Source organism: Meriones unguiculatus (genome assembly GCF_030254825.1).
Source record: "Meriones unguiculatus strain TT.TT164.6M chromosome 13 unlocalized genomic scaffold, Bangor_MerUng_6.1 Chr13_unordered_Scaffold_34, whole genome shotgun sequence".
In the NCBI taxonomy this organism is placed as follows: domain Eukaryota; kingdom Metazoa; phylum Chordata; class Mammalia; order Rodentia; family Muridae; genus Meriones; species Meriones unguiculatus.
The window spans coordinates 9113499-9136200 of record NW_026843646.1 but is presented as its reverse complement, the minus strand read 5'-3'; positions in this window follow the sequence as shown (position 1 = coordinate 9136200).

The following is a 22702-nucleotide window of genomic DNA, read 5'->3' as shown; positions in this document are numbered from 1 at the left end:
GACTCTGATCAAGGCGCCATTTATTGAACCTTTAAACAGTGCTTATAAAGCAAAATGTCACAAGCAATTATCTCACGGTAACAGTTTTACTTAGCAAAACATCTGAGGATTTAGTCAAGGTTACACAAACTTTACTATTTGATTTCCATAGTTGTAAAGAATTTATTATCTAGTTCTCAGGGACAGAACACCCAGCTGTAAGGAATGCCCATGTCAGTCTATGAGAAACTGAGCTTTAGATAAGACCCATGTTTGCCAAGGCCAGGAGGCAAAATTCCAATTACCAGAAGCCAATGCTTAAACTCAGCACCAAACAGCAATACGCACACTTTTGGGCTGCCAACTCCATTTTGACCAACTATATACCCAAATTACCATACAAAGACTGGGATTTATTTAATTAACCTAGTGCGCAGTGCTGGGCAATAGTTATTTCATCTTAAACCTCCAAGCCTGCATAGTTACCAACCATTCAGATTTCACCCATTATTGCTTTCAGTCATATTTTAGCATCCGGCTCAACTCTACTCATGGTTCAAAGTTCTTTCCTGCCGATCTCTCCTTCTCACTTCCTTCTCTCCTTTCCCAAACAGGATGTCCCACCTGTCCATTGCACAGCATTGGGGCTGCTTGTTGAATTGACAATATAGAGGACAAGTGGTGGCACATTTACACAAACTTGAGACAGGTAATACTTAGAATAAACATCACAATGTAGTGTCTAGATTGAAACCAGATAGTGGGGTAGAGACTTCAGCCTTTGAATTAACAAGGATAAATTGTATACATTGCAAAAGAACATTGTACCAACATTTATGTTCAATAATATTCTAATAAGCAAATAATCCACAATAAAGCTGATGTTACTCATTCATATACTTGTTTAGAGAGGGGAAGTTTATGAGAGTCAAGAATGTTGTTGTGGAGAAACCTTAATCCTTATACCACATGTGGACAAGGAACAAAATGTCAAACTATATGAATATGGTAATCTTTTACTTGTTACTTTTTCTTTTAATAGCGATATAATTTGTCAAAATACTTATAAAATAGCAACATAACTATGGTGCTTACAAAGAGGCAGAAATTTCAAGGTTTCAAAGTCACCCAAGGAGAACATGGTCAGTGGTATGGTGGGAGGCCCTCAGAACAAGGAGAGATGGTGATTGGCCCAGGCCACTATCAAAAGTCTTCCCTGCAGCTCCAGAAACTCAGAGCCATGGCACCAGCAATTATTTGCTAAGGTATTTACCACTTTGTGTTTTCTAATGTTTCTTGTCCAAGACAGCTTAGGTCACTTCAGGGTCAGACTCCTGTTAAATGGAATTCTCCTGCAAGTGGGGAAATTAGCCTCAGGTGGGGATGAGCTTCCTAATTACATATCCAGTGGAAAGTCTTCAGCCCTGAATCCACATACACAGAACCAACAGAAATGGACTCAGGTTTAATTCATATATTTGAACATAATTACTCACATACTTAAAGAGATATATTGGAATGGAAGAATTTGGGAAACATGAAGAAAGGACATGGCAAGGGGAAATTAATGTAATATATTTTAATTAACATATAAAATAATCAATTTTAAAGAAAAAGTGGCATAGCAGTTAAGAGCACTGGGTGTTGTTACAGAGGACACAGGTCACATTTTAGAAACCAGCTAGTAGCTGACCATCTGTAGCTTCATTTTCAAGGAATCTGATGGCTCCTTCTGGCATCTGTAGGTACTGTGCAAAGACATTTGCAAAACATCCATATAAATTAAAAGAAAGCTTAATGAAATGGAATTTGCTGCAGTGATGTCATAGCCCTGAGTGAGACTGCAGCTAGGGCTAGTTGAAATGAACTCATTTTGGTCCTGCATATAAGCAGTTGTGGTATTGTTGTGAGCCAGCCTCCTCAGAGGCAAAAGACACTATATTTTGAAGTTAGAATACCTCAGTATAGCTTTCATCAAAGATCTGCAAACACAGTGCTCATAGTTAACTTTTCTGTGATGTTTTCTTCATGAGTATTCTCTCTCCTTTTTGTTTGAGAATTTTGACAATCATAAATCTTTTAAATCTATCTCCTAGATTATATATTGTGTTCTAGAAGACAGATTTGCTCAGTAGAATTTTGTCTGCTTTCAGGACTAGACTTTCAGTCTTCTGTCCCTATTGGAATTAGTCAAACTTTAACCTGGAACCTGAACCTGAAAGAGATTTAACGGTGACAGATATGAGGAATGCAAAATCTCTTGTATTCAGTTCCTCTTTGAGCAGTTTACATAGTTGAATGCATTCTGACTTTGAAGAGGTTTTCTATATTAAACTCTAAGATATAGGGAGTGATTTTTTTTTCCGTGAAGGATGTTAATTGTAGAACATCTGCTGCTCAAAGCTTCTAGCAAAATGTTTCTCAGTTAGCCTCTTCTATGTTGACTCAGTTGACCTTGATCCCAATCTGTTGCTCCTCAGTGCAATGATCTTGTTGTTATCTTGATTAAGGTAAATATAATTTCAGTTACAGGGCAGTACCACCACTGAGTTTTAAAATTACCCATTAGAGTCATATAGTTAACCCTCCATTGCAGTAGCAGAAAAAAAAATGCACTTGGACCTGAGCTTTTGACCTCAGACCAGCATAGAAGACTCACTAATTGTGCACATCATGGGGAGAAATAGGATAGGTAACTAGCTGCTGGTGTCACCATTGTGAAAAAGGATCTGATAATGATCTTATTATTTTATAGCACGTATGAATTAGTGTCAGATAAATGAAGACAAACCAGATTGGTAGGTATACAATTTGGGGAGGACAGCTTGATCCAATGAATATTGAATATCCAACTATGCGACTGTCTTTTCCAGATATGTCTTATTCACTTACATATTTATGTCATTCCTGAGGGTTGAGGCACAAGCCATTCACTGTAGCTGTATATGTCAGGTTATAGATCTAAACAAGCAACATTGTGCTTGAGGGAAGGGCACACAGTATCTTAAGAGTGCCATCAATTCTGCCAAGAAATTGCCTGATCGTTTTTCAAGTCACTATAGCTATGGTCTTTTTATCAATTATATTTATCTTTTTAAAAAGTCGATTATTGAGTTCTGTTAAGTTTGATTTTCTCTAAATGCATCACTGCTCTAATCTCTTATGTGTTGTTATCCCCGATATTTCCGTGTCATTGGGAATGTTTTCTCCACTTTTTCAAGTGCTGTTGATTGTTACTTCGTATAGAGCAATGCCTCCTATAGCCCTGGCTTGCCTCCTGCCATGTCATTGAGAATTGCTTTGAACACCCTATCCTACCTCTGCTGCACAATTCTGAGAAAACAGTCCTAAAACTTTTTGCATGTTAGATCTTGACTGGTGAGTGAAAAAGAAAAAACAGGCCAGTGAATTGAGTGTCCTCCAGTCTCTCTGTGTCATAGTGCGCTTACTAAGTGAAGGCCTTTTGCAAGAATTGAGCTCTATTACCACATTTTAAGCTGATATAGTCATAACAGAGAAAGTGATAGACAAGAAGGAGGGAACAGCTTTCCTGCTATGACAGTAGTTGAAATTAGCAATGTGTAGTGAGGTAACCAATTTTATGATGATCAACACTTCTCAGGCCCACACACAAGGGTATGTGGGGGGATGGGTGTTAACTTTATCTTTTGGGAGGTCCTGGGTGTTCATTTCTTCAGGAAGCTGTTATCTAAATGGGTCAAAATCAGCAACAGTCTATATTCTTCTCAGAAGACAAAATGTGATTTTTATAGTGGTACCCTTGACCATCAGGAATGCCAAAAGAGCAGGCTGAATTGATGTTTATGGATGCAGTTGGAAATCTTCTCATTTTAGAGGTGAGGCATGGGTTTTTCAGGGAGTCAGAAGTAAAGAGTACAAGGTTCTGATGTTGGGTCCAGGCCAGACACATAAGATTAACCCAAATGAGGGGTTTAGGAGGGCATAAAGGCAAGGGAAGTGCAGACGAGAGGGTGTGTGGTATACTGTTGGTGGATTGGAGGGGGACACACATGGTGGAGGGCAGGTCTCCCGATTGGTGGATGGGAAGCCCTGGACGGGTTCTTAGAGAGGGGTCAGGGGTCCTGGGGAAGTTATACAGGGACCCTTATCCTGTGTGGGGAGCCGTGAAGAGTCAGGAGGTCCTAGATGACCTGAGAAGGACCTGCATAGATACTGAAAAAGTGGTGTGAGGAGACCTGAGTTCCAGGGTCCAGAGCTGGGAATACTTTGTTAATGATGCTAGCATGTTTTTGGAGGTGAGGTGATGCCAGGCCATGTTCCTAGCTGGGATTCTCCACAGTGCCCTAGAGCACTTGATGCCTCCAGAAGAAAAGGCCATCTGTGACAGGTCTACCTGAATGGAGAGTGCTACCATCTCAGTGCCAGGCTTCAGTGTACTGCTTCTCCAATACCTGCAGTCACACTTATACAACCTCTGCAACCTGGGCCCTGTCTTTAAGCTTCCTGTATCCAGAGGACATTGATAGCTTCCCAGCTGCCATTTCTCCCACTAATGGGAGCCACTGCCCCAATCCACTGCAATCACATTCAATTAATTCATTGCCCCTTAGGTCCAATAGAAAAGACTGACAAGAGAACCAACCAATCTATATGTGACCCACAAGGCAGGGCCCAGGCTAGGGGATTCCTACGAAGTCATTAGAGTTCCAGAGATGTCTATTATTTTATGCTCCAAACTTGGCCCTGTCCCTTGGCCCTGGGAAGAGGTGCACTGTGAAGAAGATTGACATAGAAGCAGCCAGTGATACTGGTGGAAGGAGGGCTCTTGTGGTATTTGACCAAAGGAGTCATGAGAATGAGAATGAGGTTGGTGTCCTGGGAAGTGGGACTTGAGGCCAGGGACTAAATGAAATGTAGGAGGAGCTAGTTGAATGGGCTTGTCCCAGTGCAAGTATAGACGAGATCAGATAAGGGCAGGGCTTTTGGCTTGGGTCTTAGAAGGCATGACGAAAAAGAACATCATTGGAGTTCAGGTCTGTGCCATGGCAGTGTGTTTAGGTCAGGTCTGGTGTGAGAAACTGGAAACAAAACTATGATTTCATCATCCACCTATCCCAACTGTTAAATGTCTTGAGGCAGAGCTGGGGGGGATAGGTGTGTGTGTTTTGTGTCAGGTCTTTGTGGTCAACAGTGACGAACATTATAGCTGTTCATAAAAGCTTGAAGAGTGAATGAATGAATGAATGGGCCCATTATGCTTTTGACTCCTCTTCTCTTCCTGTTCCTTCCTCTTTCCTTTCTTTTTTTTTCTTTTCTTTTTGAGTTTTGAGACATGCTCTACTGTAGACCAGGATGACCTCGAACTTTTCTATGTAACAGAGGGTGACTTTGAACTCCAGATCCTTCCTCCTTCACCTCCCATTCACCACTATGGCCTACCCTAGATTCTTTTAATAAGTGAGGGCAAAGGCCATGTTTGAACCATCAGTGACAGCCAGCATGACATATAAAATTGATTATATTTTGATTATAAATAAAATTGATTACATATAAGAGAAGCCATCTTGTGTGTACCTGTGACAGCGGGCTGAACTCAAGTTCCAGGAAAAACCATGGAATGTACAGTTGGGAGAAAACAAAGTGAACTCCCCTAGCAACAGCCAATCAGAGCAAAATGGAAAATTCCCCAATGTTCCAGATGAACTTTCAGATAGCTTAGAATAGCAGTTATTGTTAAACATCAGTGGTTACCTCACTTCTCAGGTTTTACCAAATCCCATAACACCAAGGCATGGAAATCCCCTGCTTGCAGTTTTTCCCATTAAAATCCCTGTTCACCCAGGGCTCAGGGTCCCAGTTCTCTACTGCTGTATCAGTGAGATGTGGGTCCCAAGTTCAATTGCTCTCTCAGTAAGGCTCTCTTGCTTTCCCAAGGGAGTTGTCTTCTGGTGGTTTCTGAGGATCTCAAGATCAGGGCATAATGGTAATTGTAGATAGGGAGACAGGAGGAAAAACAAGGATATTTATTCAGAGTAAGGAATGTCAGGATTTCTAAAGTCTGAGATCTTAACCTTTCATATAGTTGGGGATTCTGTTTGATTGAGGGAGTAACAGTTAACATTCTTGTGGGCCTTTAATTTTTTTTTAAATCAGGTATCATCATGGGAGGAAATCCTACCCTATCAGAGCACTAGTGAAAGGGCATAAAGGGAGAAAAAGGAGGGTGGGTGGCATGAGGAGGAGATGATGGAGGGGGCTGCAGCAGGGATACAAAGTGAATAGATGGTAATAAAATGAATGAATAAACAAATAATTCTTTTAAAAAATTAAAAAAATTATTTTGAGATAGTTTCTCTACACAGCCAAAGATGGACTTCAACTCACAGTACAGCTGAGACTGACATCAAACTCTGAATTTACCTACCTTGACTTCCAGAGTATAGAGATTAGATGTGTGTATTACCAGGGCCACACATACTATCTCCCTCTACATTGCACACATTAAAATTCTGAAGCTGTCAAGAAAGCCCAAACTATTACTAAAATCTCATGTGATAAAAACCAATGAACTGCTCCTGCCATCCACATTCCTCTATTCCTTTATGCTGTTTTTAAAAAGATGTTCTTCTACAGCCAGTTTGTGTGCTGGCTTCTGTTGAAGAGCATCAAGATGATATGGACCTCCTCCTGAGGCTGTAGCTCAGTTGATAGAGTGACTACCTAACATGCATGAAGCCCTGGGTTTGATCCTCAGCACTTTTGTAAGAGAGATATGGTAGTAAACACCTGAAGTCCCCAGCACAGGAGAGGGGAAGGCAGAAGTTCAAGGTCATTCTCAGCTACATGGAGAGTTTGCAGCCATCCTAGGTTACATGGAACCATGCCTCAAAAGGTGAGGAGCATCTGGCCAGATGGGTCAGGAGTTAAGATTAGTAGTTACTCTTGCATATGACCTAAAGTCACTTCCCAGCCCACACATCTCATGGCTCATGGCCACCTGTAACTCCAGCTTTAGGATAGCCGATTCACCTTTGGCCTGTTAATGAAGTGAAATTATTTTGAACAAAAAAAAATTAAAATCTTTTATATATTTATTTGGTTGGTTGGTTTTGGTTTTTCAAGACAGTGTCTCACTATGTAGTCCTGGATGTCCTGGAATGGCTCTGTACACCAGGCTAGACTTGAACTCATAGGAATCTGCCTGCCCTCTGCCTCCCAAGTGCTGTTATTCAAGACCTTATTTATTTATTTATTTATTTATTTGTTTGTTTTAGTTCTGTTCCTCTGTTTGTCATTTGAGGAGGCCAGAAGTTGTTAGAAAATTCTGTGGAGATGGACCAGCTGCTGTGAGCCACCCTAAGTGGATACTATGAATTAAACTTAAGTTTATTTTTTGGAATAGCACAAAGTGTTATTTATCCACTGAGCCATTTAGCTCATTTTTGCCCTCTCAGTTTTTTTTTTTAATTTTTAATAGATATATGTAAATGTGGGTAATCCAGGGAGGTTAGCTCAATGATAGAAAGTATGCTAAGCATGTATGAGACCAAAGATTTCATCCTCAATGCTGAAAAAAAGCTTGTTTTGTTTTGCCTTTCCTTTTCAGATAGGACCTCATTTAGCTGAAGATGGCCATAAACTCACTAAGCAAGGATATGTTTGAACTTCTGATTCTCCCACATGTACCTCCTAAGTTCTTTAATTACAGGCAATGCCATCATGTCAAGTTTTATGTGCTGTTGGGCTGGAACCCACAGCTTCATGCATGCTAGGCATTGTACCAACTGAACTACATCCTCAGCCCTTTTTCTGTGAAGTCACAGAAAAAAAATCTCATTGCATTTTCTAAAAATATTTCTTTAATTCTTAATATTCTTGGCACTCTTTCACCTGTGGGACAGATTTTTCACTTGGTTAAATAATGGGCTGTGCCATTATCCACTTTGATTGCAAGAGAAAGAGGGAAAGTGCTTACTGAGTACTGGAAGACAGAGGGTAAGCAAGGGGAGGACAGAGAAAAATGATATTGAAATACAAAACTGCAGATAGGGAAAAGGTGTGGCCATGAAATGGGAACCTAGACCAGAAATCACTAAACCTTGTTTCTTCAGTACATTCTAACTGTAAGGGAGATGCTCATGTCACTCAAGACTCACTGGCAATCAAGACCCTGAGTCCATCCCTCCAGTCAGAGGAAGAGGCGGGTTCCTCCGGGCATCAGTCTGCATGTTTGCTCTGTAGCTGAGCAGGGTTGCATGGTAGGTGTGCTGTTGTCTAAGCACAGGTGTGTGTACTGTGGGGGAATTTCAGCTGATTTCCAAAGTCGCAACATGGTGAGTGTGTGTCCACTGCTCCCAACCTGGTGGAGCTGGCAGAAGAGTGGGAGCTGGTGTTTAGGGTCCTTCCTGGGGCTGGGTGGGAACATGCAGCCAGTAGTAGCTACAGGAGTGATTCCTTGTCCTAGCCATGTCCACAGCTGGTGGACTCTGAATATCTTCACTATATTGGGTTTGGGGTGGAAGCTGAGAAAACTCACTTCAGGAACAGAAGGTGAAAATGAAAGATTTATTTTCTCAGCTCAGAGAGACAGCCAATTCTGGATCTGAATGCATCCAACCTGGTAAGCTATACTGTATATTTAAAGGGTGAAATCTATAAGGTGACGTCCCTTTGGTGAATGTCAGGGTCAGCCAATCAAAATTTAACATTGTGGGTTTATCAAGGGTATTTGTGTTGGAGGCTGATTCTGATCCAGAACAACTGGCCTCAAGGCCTTTAACTATTTACCAAGACATTCGTTCCGGAATGCAAGGTCCTTATTTTATACTCTTACATATTCAGTCAGGAGTTCAAGATCAGGGAACAAAGAAGTGGGTGCTCTGTCCAATAGTAAGTGAGGGATTTGCAAGTGTTATATGTTTACAATGTAAGGCACCACCAAGTTTAACCAGTTAATAGATAATTAGGAAAATGTTTCAAGGGGCCATGCCGGAGATGGCTCTGCAGTTTTGGGAATGTGAACTTAGTTTAACCTTGCTAACAAAATTGGGAAGCAATATGTAAAAGTTGCTTGGAGAAGGCTGGATTGTGGAGGCCCCCTCCTTACACATTATTGGAGCTTCATGTTCACAAAGTATTTGCAGCAGGAACTTGAACATAGAAATATCCTTGGTAGGATGCAAACTCAGAGAGGCCTAGTTTCTAGTATCTTTTCCAAGTTCTGACCTTGGCATTTAACATTTAGGTATAAGATTCATTTGGAGTTAATTTTATGGAGGTTGTAAATAACGTATGTGTTGAGTAGCCCTTCATTAAAAGCTGTGCTATAAAAGCCTAGATTTGTTTATGTAAGGATTTTATCAATGTTTAGATGGCAGGAAATCACAACAAGTAGAATTTAGCTAAGGGCTAAGTAGATAAGTAGCATGCCAAGCAGGCCTGTTAGAGATTAGGATGCTATAAAACACATGTTTGCTTAAGAGGATAGTCAACAAATTTGTCTCCAGCCATAACCAAGGAGACAACCCTGATTCATACCAACCATTTGCCCATCTCCATGTCAAACAAGAGACATCCAGCCAGCTGCTTAATTACCATTACAGACTCACAGCCAACATTAAAGACTGGTGTGCCATAAATTTGCAGTTTTCTTCTTGAGAAAAACTTAGCTCTGTCACATGGGGAAGACATCTGGTGAAAACCAATTGAATAGTGAAAATACTGTGGTGTTGAGGGCTTCCCTGTTCAAACAAAGCTTTCCCAAAAAGCCTCATGTGTGGAGAAAAACCTAACTTCTTCTCACAGTCCTCAGATATCCTTAAGCCAGTACAACCTATGGCCTTTGGGAGAGTTCACCAAGATTCTGAGGTATTTAAAATATAACATTGATCCTTTTGTAAAACCAGGAATAGGGTGAGCTGCAGAGTCAGGGTATTTGATGAGGATTCTGAGAACCCAGCTCTTTCTAACACATGGAGACACACTTATCAGTTCCAAAGTCACTATGGTCTTGGTAAATAATATTCCTGAGATCCTGTGTTCCCCTTGTGCAGTGATATTTTATTAGACTTTTTATGATTTTATCCCATTGTATGAGAGTTTCTGATCAATTCATAGATGTCACCTGTTTCCTTCCATTTCTCCCCAGGAAGTATACAATATGCTATTCTTCATAAGAAGTTTACTTAGGATAAGACACAGCTTGGGCAAAACCTTCCAACCCTAGGTTTTACATTTTATACCTTCTACTTTTTCTAGCATTTAAAACCTGAGACCTCTCACTTATACCCTGTCACTGAATAATGACCTGCTGCAATAAGGGAATTCCGTATATAAATCATTCTAGGAATGCCTTTGTTGTGTAAATCTCCCATTTGTCTCAGTGGCTAGACTTGAAATCTCTAGTTCAGAAATTGTTTCCTATATTACTAGGAGCCTAAACTTAAAAGAGACTTAAGAAAGACTGTGTGTATGGAATGCAAAATCTGTTTAGGCTATCTAGTTTTATAGCATTAAGTAGAGGTGGATACATGCTACTCTTAAAGAATTTTTTCCTTAACCATTTAATTTTGTTTACAGTACTTTCTCCCTGGGGATGGATAATAAATCTAGAACAGCTGCATCTTCAGCATTTTGGAAAAAGATTTCTGAGAAAAACTTCGTTGGCTTAGGTCACATTGATCCAAGTCTATTGGTCCCCAGAGAATTGACCTTGCTAAATTCTTAAGATAAAGGCTGTAATACCACAGCAAAATTTTAAAAATTACTTATATGAGTCATGTAATTATCTGTCTGTTTTTGTGTGCAATGGAAATACAGCTTGGAAAAATGAAGGTCAATTCTAGAAGTTTTAACATTGTTTTATAAATTCAATTTTTTGTGATAAATTTTACAAATATTTTGGAAACTAGTGACAAGGAAAAATGTGGATCAAACTTTAGCAGTATTTGATTAGCATGCTTTATCCTTTCCACTAATAGCACCGACAATGATGGGACTTAAGACACTGAATTCCAGGGTTAAAAGAAGTTTCTGAGCTGCAGAGATGTCTCAGATGTACATGGTGTTATGTAGTTAGATGGGGCAGATTTTACATCTTGTGCTGTAATAGATGTGTCAGGAAATAGACATAAAATTACTATTTGACACTGTTTTGTTTATGGGCATCAGTGAGACTGGGTTTGCCTGCAGTCGTTAGGGGTCCATGAGGAGTTACAGTGCCATAGCCTACCTTTCTGGTGACCTCCATTTCCACAGAGAAGTCTAGAGCATGTGGACTCTAGAAAAAAAATGTCAGTAGTACCTAGAAGGTAATTTGAACAGTGTAGGAGGTCACTTTGAGTTGTTTTCATGGGATTTGTGATGTTTGTGTTTATTTATTTTCTACATGTATGCATGCATAAGTAACATTGGTCTGGTTCACATTTTTTCTTGGTTGGCTTTCCTTAGGTATCTCAATGGATATTTGACTACATTATTGGGCTTATGTTCTAGGAACTTTTGCTTTATTCTTTCACAAATCTTCATTGTTTTTGCTGTAAAGTAAGTGCAGAAGTTATATTTTCTCTGTGTAATATGTCTTCATAATCTGAGAATTCTCAGGTTTTCTTTTTCACACAGTAGGCAGCATGCCATCATAAAATGACTGGATGTTACTATCCAAAGAAGATGCATGGGCTGGACCTAGGCACCCTACATGCATCTAGCTGATGGGCAGCTTTGTGTTCATATCAGTCACCTAACATTTGAAATGGGAGCTGTATGTGACATGGACACATTTGTCTGTTTATGAATCACTTTGCCCTTGCTGGGCTACCTTCTCTGGCCTTACTGGAGAAAGATGCACTTAGTTTGTATGCAGCTTGATATGCTGAGGACAGTTGGTATGAGGAGGCTCCCCTTTCATGAGAAGAAGAGGAGGAGAAGTAGGGGAAGAGGATGGGAGGATGATACCAGGAGGAGAGGACATATGGAGCTGCAAGCAGGATCTAAAGTGACAAAATAAATCAACTAATGATAAAATGGCAGGTTTATATGTCAATGAGAGATTATGATGACTGAAGATTTCTATTGAATGCTCTTCAATGGAGTGTGACAATATCTCTGAGTGAGTGGCCCTGGGCTGGAAAAGAGAGCTAGCTGAGCATGGAATGATGAAGATACAAGAGCACAAGGCAGTAAACAATATTTGCCATGGTTTTTGCCTTAGTTTTCTCGAAACTTAATTTCTATCCTAGGATTCCACAATGATGGACTGTGGTCTGACTGGACTAAACAAGTAAACCCATTCATGACCTGAGATGTTTTTGTTTAGAGTATTCAATCACAGCAGCACAGTAGCAGGTTAGGAAAAAAATGTATGCCAAAAGTGACTTTGCTCCTAGACAGACCTGAGAATGTTCTCTTTTTAGAGGAATGTGAAAAATATCAGATCTTGAGATGGCAAAAGTCCAGAGCTTAATTGGCTCTTCCTTTAGGACCTGGAAGTTCAGAATGTTGAGTGTAGTACATACAGAGGAAGTGGATATCCTAGGATTTCTGTGGAAAATCGACTCCATAGAAATTTAAGCTATAGGTCATTTGGGTGGTAATTTGGCCCCAAATCTTTCTTAGTCTGCTCATGTTCTAAGAAATTAAGTAAGGTAGAACTGAAAAATTGGAAATGATTTCCTAGATGGTGATGTTTGCTTTTAAACCTGGCTTGGATGTAAGTCAAGGCTACATTTGAAATCTTGATTCTCATGTGAGAGCCTTCGGAGTATGAGTCCAAGGATGGAAGATGTACCCGCAATATGTTCTGTGTTGTCAGCATATTTTACCAATGTTAATATTTAAATTGCTTAATAGAATATATGTATATATGTTTGTATGTATTGTTTGAAGTTACATGCATCTTCATGTTGTCGTTTGTTACTATAAGAGACATCCTTCTAAGAGAATTATCTAGATTGCTAGATAATGTAACAACAGTGAGATTTGTTTCAAAAAAGCATGTTATATGTGTGTAATGTAACTATGAGTTCTTAGGCCATTACAGATATATGAAGACATGATGAAAATTTTTGGGATTTATTATGACCATTCCTACATTATGGTCAAGATCATGTTGCCAGTTTGCACTATAGATTTTTTAGACAGTGTATTTTTTATTTTTATTCTCTTTTATTTATTACAATTTGTTCTTTTGAATCCCAGCTGCAGCCCCCTCTCTTATGCATTCCCAAATTTACTGTCCCTCTCTCTGAGTCTATTAAATTAATATATATATATTGTTTTTTGACTTTACAACCCAATGTGATCCCTCCTTCCTGTGCTCTCAGTCCACCCTTAAACTTCTCTCTCTCCTCCTAGAGAAGGGGAGCCCTCCTCTCCCTGTATCAACTCATCGTAACACATTAAGTCAAATCAGGACTGATATATCCTCATCCACTGAGGCCAGGCAAGGCAACCCTGACAAGGGGAGGCAGTAGAGTTCACAATACTCCACTTCCCACTCCACCCACATGGACCAAGCTGCTCATCATACAGATAAGTTCAGTGGGCCTAGGTCCACACTATGCATATGCATGCTTCTTAGTTGATGTCTCATTTTCTGTAACCCCGCTGGGTCTGGGTTACTTGTCTCTGTTGGTCTTGTGGCTTTCTATCCCCTCCAGGATCTTAAATCTTTCCCCTAGTACTTCCACAAGACCCTCAGAGATCCACCCAATGCTTAGTTGCAAGTTGCAGCATCTGTCTCCATTGGCTGCTGGGTGGAGCCTCTGAGATTACAGGCGTGTATAGGCTCTTCTACAAGCTCAGCAAAGCAGCATTTACAGTTTCATTGGCTGGCTCTCTAGTGTAAGGTGGGGTCTCAGGATGGCCCAATTATTGGTTGGTCATTCCCTAAATCTTTGTTCCCTTATTCTCCCTAATCTCCTTTTAAGCAGAGTAATTTTTGGATTGTGGGTTTTGTGGTCCAGTTGTTGTTCCCTCTTTCCACTAGTCCTGACTGGCTAAGAGTTGGTCACTTCATTTTCCATGTCTCTTTTCCCTGCCTCTCCATTAGAAGTCTCAGCTAGAGTCACACTCAGGTCCTCTCAGTAACCTTCCCTGTCAAATGACTTCAACGAGAAACCCCCTAAGTTTTCCCTTCTTATTCTCAGCCCTCTCAAATCCTATTATAAATCTCCCCACATATTATACCCACATTTGTTTCCTTCCACATTCCACCTTCTGCCCAGTTCCCTCTCTTCATCCACTCCTGTTGTTTGTTCTGTTTTCTATTCTGAGTGACACATTCTGGCAACCTCACATGGACCTTTCTTGTTACTTAGCTTCTTTGGGTGTGTGGATTCTAGTATGCTCATCCTGTACTATACGTCTAATATTCACTTATAAGCAATGTGTTTCTTTCTGTGTCTGGGTTACCTCTCTCATGATGATGTTTTCTTGTTTGATCCATTTGCCCACAATTTCCATGATTTATTATTTTTAATAACTGAGGAGTATTCCATTGTGTAAATGTACTAGAAGTTCTTTATCCATTCTTCACTTTCTAGCTGTTATGAATAAAACAGGTATGGACATAGTAGAACAAATGCCCTTTTTTATAATGGAACATCTTTTGGATGTATTCCCTGGAGTGGTATAGAGGTATGGAAGTAGAACAAGTCCCAATTTTCTTGAATGCAGCAGTTTGATTACCAGGGAAGTTGTGCAAGTTTTCACTCCCATCACCCTTGGAGGAAAGTTCCCTTTTCTTCACATCATTACCAGAATGTGTTGTCACTTGAGTTTTTTATCTTAGCCATTTGCATGGTGTAAGATGGAATCTTAGAGTTGTTTTGATTTCCATTTTTCTGATGGCTAAGGACTTTGATCATTTCTTTAAGTGTTTCTCAGCCATTTGAGATTCCTCTGTTATGACTTCTCAGTTTAGCTCTGAACCCCATTTTTAAATTGGTTTATTTGATTTGTTAGTGTTTAATTTCTTATGTTCTTTGTATATTTTGGATATTAGCTTTCTGTCTGATGTAGGGTTGGTGTAGTTATTTTCCCAATCTGTTGACTGCTATTTTGTTGTATTGATAGTGTCCTTTGACTTATAGAAGCTTTTCAGTTTTTTGAGATTCCATTTATTAATTGTTGATCTCAGAGCCTGTGCTGTTGTTGGTCTCCTGTGTTAATGAGTTCCAGAATTTTCTCCACCTTGTCTTCTAAATGTTTTAGAGTGTCTGGTTTTATGTGAAGGTCTTTGAACCCCTTAGAATTGAATTTTTGCAGGGTGATACAAAGGGTCTATTTTCATTTTTCTACATGCAGACATCTAGTTAGACTCCCACCATTTGTTGAAGATGCTGTCTTTTTTCCATTGTATGATTGTCCTTTGTTGAAAGTAAAGTTCAAGTCAGAGTGTGGTTTTATTTCTGTGTCTTATTCCAATTGTACAGGACTGTAATGCTATCAAGGGTATTTTATTTTTCCATTTGAAGTTAATGTTTGCTCTTTCAAGGTCTCTAAAGAATTATGTTGGAATGTTGTTGGGAAATGCATTGAACCTGTAGACTGTATTGTTAAGAATGCTGTTTAGAGAAGGGGGTAAAGGGAACATTTGGCAGGGGAGTAGGAAGTCTGCTACAGGGGGGATACAATGTGAATAAAGTGTAATCAATAAAAAATTAAAAAAGAATGCTGTTTTACTATGTTAATCCTTTATATCCATGAGTTTGGGAGATCTTTCCATCTTTTGATATTTTCTTCAGTTTCTTTCTTTAAGGACTTCAAATTCTAGTCATAGAGGTCTTTCACTTCATGTTGTTTGTAGCTACTGTTCAGGGTATTTTTTCCAAATTTCATTCTCAGCTCATTTTTAATTTGTATACAGAAGGACTAATGAAATTTTTAGTTAGTTGTGTTCCCAGCTATTTTGTGGAAAGTGTATATCAACTGTAGGAATTCTCTGGTAAAATTTCTTGGGTCACCTAGGTATACTACTAAATCATCTATGAATAGTGATACTTTGAATTCTTCCTTTCCAATTTTTATCTCCTTGATAATCTTCAGTTGTCTTATTGCTTTAGCTAGGACTTCAGGAGTACATTGAAGAGATATGGAGAGGGGTGCCATCCTTGTCCTGTACCTTATATGAATGGAATTTCTTTAAGTTTCTCTCCAAATGATTTGATGTTGGCTATCAGCTTGCTTTTTCCTGCTTTTATTACGCTAAGTATGTGCCTGATTCCTTGTATTACTGATTTTCCCAAGTCTTTTAACATGAAGGAGTGTTGGATTTTGTCAAAGGCTTTTTCTCATCTAATGAGTTGATCATGTGATCTTGGTCTTTCAGTTTGTTTATATGGTGGATTACATTGATGGGTTTTCATATGTTGAACCATCCCTGTATCCCTGAGATAAAGCCAATTTGTTCATCATGTATATATTTGATGTGTGCTTAGATTTGTTTTGCGAGTATTTAATTGAATATATTTGTGTTACAGACAGCTATTAGCTGTCATGTAGGTGCTGAGAATTTAACCCATGTCTTCTGGAAGAACAGACAGTGTTCTTAACCACTGAGTCATACCTCCATCCCCCATGTTGCCTATTTATGAGCAATATTTAAATTTCTAAAGTTTTCACTCTCCTTTTGTAATTGTTCAAACATACATTTCATTTTAAAAATGATCACTTTAATATTACAGTTTAAAATGAGGCACTTCAGGTTTCTAGTCATTTATGCAGAACTCAAATGAATATATAACTCTTTGTAGAAACTTGAGAAAGATCTTTAAGTTTTTTTATCTTGTTTGTTTGATTAATTTTTGCATATTATTCAGGATCTTATTATGTACCCCTGAGTGTCCTGGAACTTATTGCAAAGAGCTGTCTACCATCCAGCTTTGTGAAATACACCAGCCACTGTTTCTTGGGTGATTTTGGGAATTAAATTCATCAGATAATACACCCAGCCTGCCCATTCTTATAAGAGTCAGGAATCATTTATACTATTTCTCTCATGTGGGCTCAGTACTGTTGATCTGTTTCTCTCTTTCTCTCTTTACCTATTAATTGACATTTCGCTTGCAAGGCTATATCCTACTAAAAAGATGCAGAAATTAGAGACGTGAACCTCACTATTAAGTTTACTTCTAAAAAGAGTTGGTGATTACATTACAACTTGTGTGTTATAAAATAAGTAGAAGAACCATCAGAATACATTGAAAATATTGTAAATGAAGGATACATCGCCAGTATTCTAAGTATCATGCTTTCTCTTGTACATGTGTGTGGATATATTAGAGTATATTGACCTACAATGATGTGCATGTGAACTTCACTGGAGAAGAGGGGGCTTTGCTGGATCCTTCCCAGAGGAATCTATACAAAGATGTGATGCTAGAGACCTACAGGAACCTCACTGCTATAGGTAGGACAGTGAATTTTCTTTACTTCTTAAAATATGGGAAAACACTTTATTCATTATTTATGTGCTTCTGTAATTTCTCTTGAGGATGAGGAAGAATGAGATGAATGAATCTTTGAACATACATCACGACTTAAACTTTGTATTATTTCCAATAATAAAGCATACATTTTCTGTTACTGTATTTTAGGCTACAATTGGGAATGTCGTAATATAGAAGAGCATTGTCAAAGTTCTAGAAGACATGCAAGGTAATTTTCATTGTAACCTGATAAGAATATGGTTCTGAGAAAATTTTAATATATTCTGGAAGTTTGAAAGAGAAGGTACGGTGTAAATGAACTGTTTTAAGTGTATTTATTGATGATGATTAACTTGTTACTAAACCATGTAACTCCATGTTAGGTATTTGATGTGTGTTTGCAAGGCACTCCTCTAAGAAAGAATGCAAGGAAATCATACTTATTCAAGATCAATGTTTAAATTGTTTACTCATTAGAGCTGAGGTAAAAATGCAATTTGTTTAGTCTCCTACAATTCAGATATTGCCAAATGTATTCACAGTAAATAGGTGATGAAAATATATCCAAAACATTATACTAATCAACTCGTCCATAATAAAATTGGGTTACTCATATACTTGTAGTAATGTTGCTAAGTTTTGTGAGAAGGGCAGTTTTTTTAGAGTCAAGAATGTTGTTGTGGAAAAGCCTTAATCCTTATAGGACATGTCTGTGATGAACAAAAATCAAATGTGTGAATGCATCATGGAACCATGCCATTTGTTATTATTCTTTTAATAGTTAAATCATATATCACAATGAGTACAAGTCATTTTAATATGTGTATATTGAAAGATACAATGTACCACCCAGAACAACTAAAAGGTATAGTAGTCCCCATTTTGAGTAGATGTTTAAAAATTGATACCTATTATGCTTTATATGGGCTATTTAGAGCTGCCAGCACTACAAATAATGATGCAGAGGCTTTTTAATATTTTAAAGCTTAGGCAATTTACTGGGCAGATTCTGAACCCTTTTTTTCCCTAACACAAACCTAGCACAGTGTCCGGATGCATGGTCAGCTCTACTTCTTTGTTCATGGTCATGTCCATCTGTTAACCTCACTGTCATGCTGGTGAATGGTGTGTCATTTGCTTTCTTCTTCCCAGCAACCCTTTCTCACTCAGAAGTTCTGTCCTGCATTTTGCGCCCTGCTATCACTTGTTAGCTCTTTATTATTTCCAATAGATAAGTAAGGAAGGGCAAATGTTTACAAAATATACAACAGGTGATCAGCCATAGAACTAACAATACTATGATTTCATCATTACTTAGCTGATTGCTGGCTCAGCAAAACAACCAGTAGACGAGAACACCGTGAATGTAAAAATAATGATGAAAACTCAAAATGTAATTCCTCTTTACCTTTAATACAAACTGAAAAAATAAGTCATGTGGCAAAAACATCCATTAGTGTAATGAATGTGGAAAAGCTGTCATATGTGCCAATTATCCTTGCAGGTATGAAAACAATCATTGTGCTGACAAACTCCCTGAAGATACTCAATATGAAGTCTTTGCACATCACAGTAGTCCCCACACATGTAAAAGTATGCATACTGGTGTGGATCACTATGAATGTAGCCTCTATAGTAATGCCTTTGCACATAAAATTCATATCCTAAGACATAAAAGGATACATATAGGAGAGAAACCTCATGAATGTAACCGATGTCGTAAAGCCTATGCATCTAACAGTGGTCTCCTAAGACATAAAGGAACTCACACTGGTGAAAAACCTTATGAATGTAATCAATGTGGTAAAGCTTTTTCACGTAACAGTGTTCTCCAAATACATAAACTCACACTGGAGAGAAACCTTATGAATGTAATCAGTGTGGTAAAGACTTTGCATGTAACAATAATCTTTTAGTACATAAACGAACGCACGCTGGAGAGAAACCTTATGAATGTAACCAATGTGGTAAAGCTTTTGCACATAACAGTGTTCTCCAAATACATAATCGAACTCACACTGGAGAGAAACCTTATGAATGTAATCAGTGTGGTAAAGCCTTTGCATGTAACAATAATCTTTTAGTAAATAAACGAAGTCACACTGGAGAGAAACCTTATGAATGTAACCAATGTGGCAAAGCCTTTGCATTTAACAATAAGTTCCTGCGACATAAAACAACTCACACTGGAGAAAAACCTTATCAATGTAACCAATGTGGTAAAGCCTTTGCACAGAACGGTAGTCTCCGAATACATAAAAGAACCCACGCTGGAGAGAAACCTTATGAATGTAACCAATGTGGTAAAGCCTTTGCATAGAACAGTAATCTCCTTGTTCATAAAAGAACTCACACTGGAGAGAAACTTTATAAATGTAACCAATGTGGTAAAGCCTGTGCATCTAACATTGATCTCCTTGTTCATAAAAGAGCTCACACTGGAGAGAAACCTTATGAATGTAAACGATGTGGTAAAGCCTTTGCAAAGAACAGTAATCTCCTTGTTCATAAAAGAACTCACACTGGAGAGAAACCTTTTGAATGTAACCAGTGTGGTAAAGCCTTTGCAGACAACAGTGTTCTCCGAAGACATAAAAATTCATGTTGCAGAAAATCCTTATGAATATAGCTAATGTCATGAAGTCTTTTCATGTAAGACTTACCTTGAAGAATAACACTTATTGGAGTGAAACCCTATGAATATAACCAATGTGTGAAAAAGTTTGCATGCCATAATAGTCTCTATGTACATAGAAGAAGCACACTTCATAAAGAAGAAACTTTATGAATGTAACCAATGTGATAAAGCATTTTGCCACAATAGTAATCTATGACACAAAGAATGCATACTAGAGAGAAACCTTATGAATGTAACTACGGTGGTAAAGCCATTGCCTGTAACAGTAGTCTCCTAACACAAAAAAGATCTCACACTGGAGAGAACTCTTATGGATGTAAACAATGTGTGAAAGCCTTTGTATGTAACAGTCATCTCCTAATACCTAAAAGAGCTCACACTTGAGAGAAACCTTATTAATGTAACCTATGTGGTAAAACCTTTTCACATAACTGTCATCTCCTAATAAAAACATGCTGTTCACAATCATCTTTAACATCATGAAAGAATTCATACTGGAACGAAAGACTATGAGTGTATTTACATGGTGAAGCTACTTCACATTTGTATAATCTTCGTTATCATGAAAGAATACATACAGAGAGAAATTTTATGAATGTGTTAAAATGGGAGACCTTTGAATATATCGATATTCTACATAATCATAAAAGTTTCAAAAAGGAGAGAAAAATCTGAGAGTATAATCAATATGGTAATGCTTTTGTGTTTTTTTTTTCTACTGAATCCAATACAACTCAAACAGGTCAATACAGATGAAAAAAAATTATTGTCATCCAGTTTGATTTGGGACACATAATGTTGAACTGTGATGCCTACCCATCCAATGAGCCAGAAAGTTACAGAGGTTCTGAGCTTGAAAACCATGAACATCTTTACTGTTTTACAACTGAATTATTTCCATCAGTCATGCTTTAGATATATGGGATTTGTTTACGTCATTGAGGAAGTTACCTGATGCAAAATGGTAGGTTTTACAGTCAAAATAATCATATCCATGTGTTCTTTTGTGGTTAGGAAAAGGTATTATGTTTTAGGAAAGAGAATCTGTGGTTTGGGTCAGTCGTTATGTTAGGGGACCAGAAATCATGGTATGGAACAGTCATGTTTTGGGCAAAAAAACCTTAAGTAATTAAACCCTGTCAGCTATTGGGAATTCTACAGCTTTCCTAGGGACTACTAACTTAAACTTATGTTCACCCTATAAATCAATGAAAGCTGGTAACTAAAAGGAAATACTTAGGACACTTTGCTTTTCCATGTTCCCACATACAATTTGCTTTTACATGTTTTGCATATCAAAGTCATCTTCAAGTATACAAATGGCCAGATAGTAGAGAGAAACCTTATACATGACTTCAATGTGATAAAGCCCCTTCTTAATACAGTTACCTCCACATACATAAAAGAACACACACTGCAGTGAAACCCTCTGATTAAGCAATGTGGTAAATCCTTTTCATAGGGTTTTCTTTGAAATGAGAAAAAGTCATGCTGTAGAGGAACCCCAAGAATGTAGTCAGTATGGTAAGGTTTTCTGCTTCATGCTACCATTATATAAGAGTAAAAGCTTTACTGTGTGGGCTATGTCTTAAAGCCTTTGCATATCACAGTAGTCTTTGAGAACCTAAAAAAACTCATTTGGATGAACATCTATTAGAATAAAAGATTTGTTAAGGTCTTTGACCCACTAACTTGCATTCAATTACACTAGATTATTTTGGAGAAAATTCTAACAAGTGTCAACAATGCATGCATGGATTTGTGACATCCATCTTTATTCTGTTTCCAATTGAAATCGCATGGGTCAAAGGCATATGGATTGAAACAATAAGATAATCCATTTTTATTTCACAATTCACTTCAATTACATGAAATAAATCATCCAGTTGTAAAATTTATGTGTGCATATTAGTGAAGTTTCTGTGACCAAACACAATGTCTAAGGCAACTTCCAAATGTGTTTACTTTGCCTTATGATCTGAGAAAATATGGAATCAGTATAAATTGGGCAACACAAGTGTCATACATGGCAGCAAAGTAGGAAGCTTGGAGCTCACAACCTCCACCTTCAGCATAAAGCAGAGAGTGGGAACTACAGAAGGTATGCAGCTGAAAATTATCAAGCGCACCCCAAATAACATACTTTCTCCAGCAGGGATACATTTCTTAAAATTTCCCAAATGATACCACCAACTGAGAAGAATTCATTTCTCTGACTTCAAACCTACATGTTTGATTTCTGTTACATGAAAGAATTCATGATGAAGAAAACATTTGTAGGTAAGCCTCAACACCTGAGTTCAGTAATGAATGCTTATATAAGTAAAATATTCATGAGTAAACATATACTTGTTTAAGAATTTGTTTTAATTTCCATTATGTGATAACACTTTGTGTGTTTATGTGACCCTCCATTCTAGTTTCCATGAAGACCAGACCTTCTCATCTGGTCTTCTTGAGATGAGATTGTCTCATACCAGGAATTATAGAAAGTTCTCAAAACCTAACCTAGGTCCTGGGAATGAAATTTGTCTTAACTGCAAGGCCATGTCTCTAGTACTGTAAATATGTTAAACCTTTATGTATCATTGTGATGTCAGGAAATACAAAAGAATTCATAAAAGGAAGGAACCCTATTTATACAAAAGAATTGATTATTTGGGACATAATAAATATA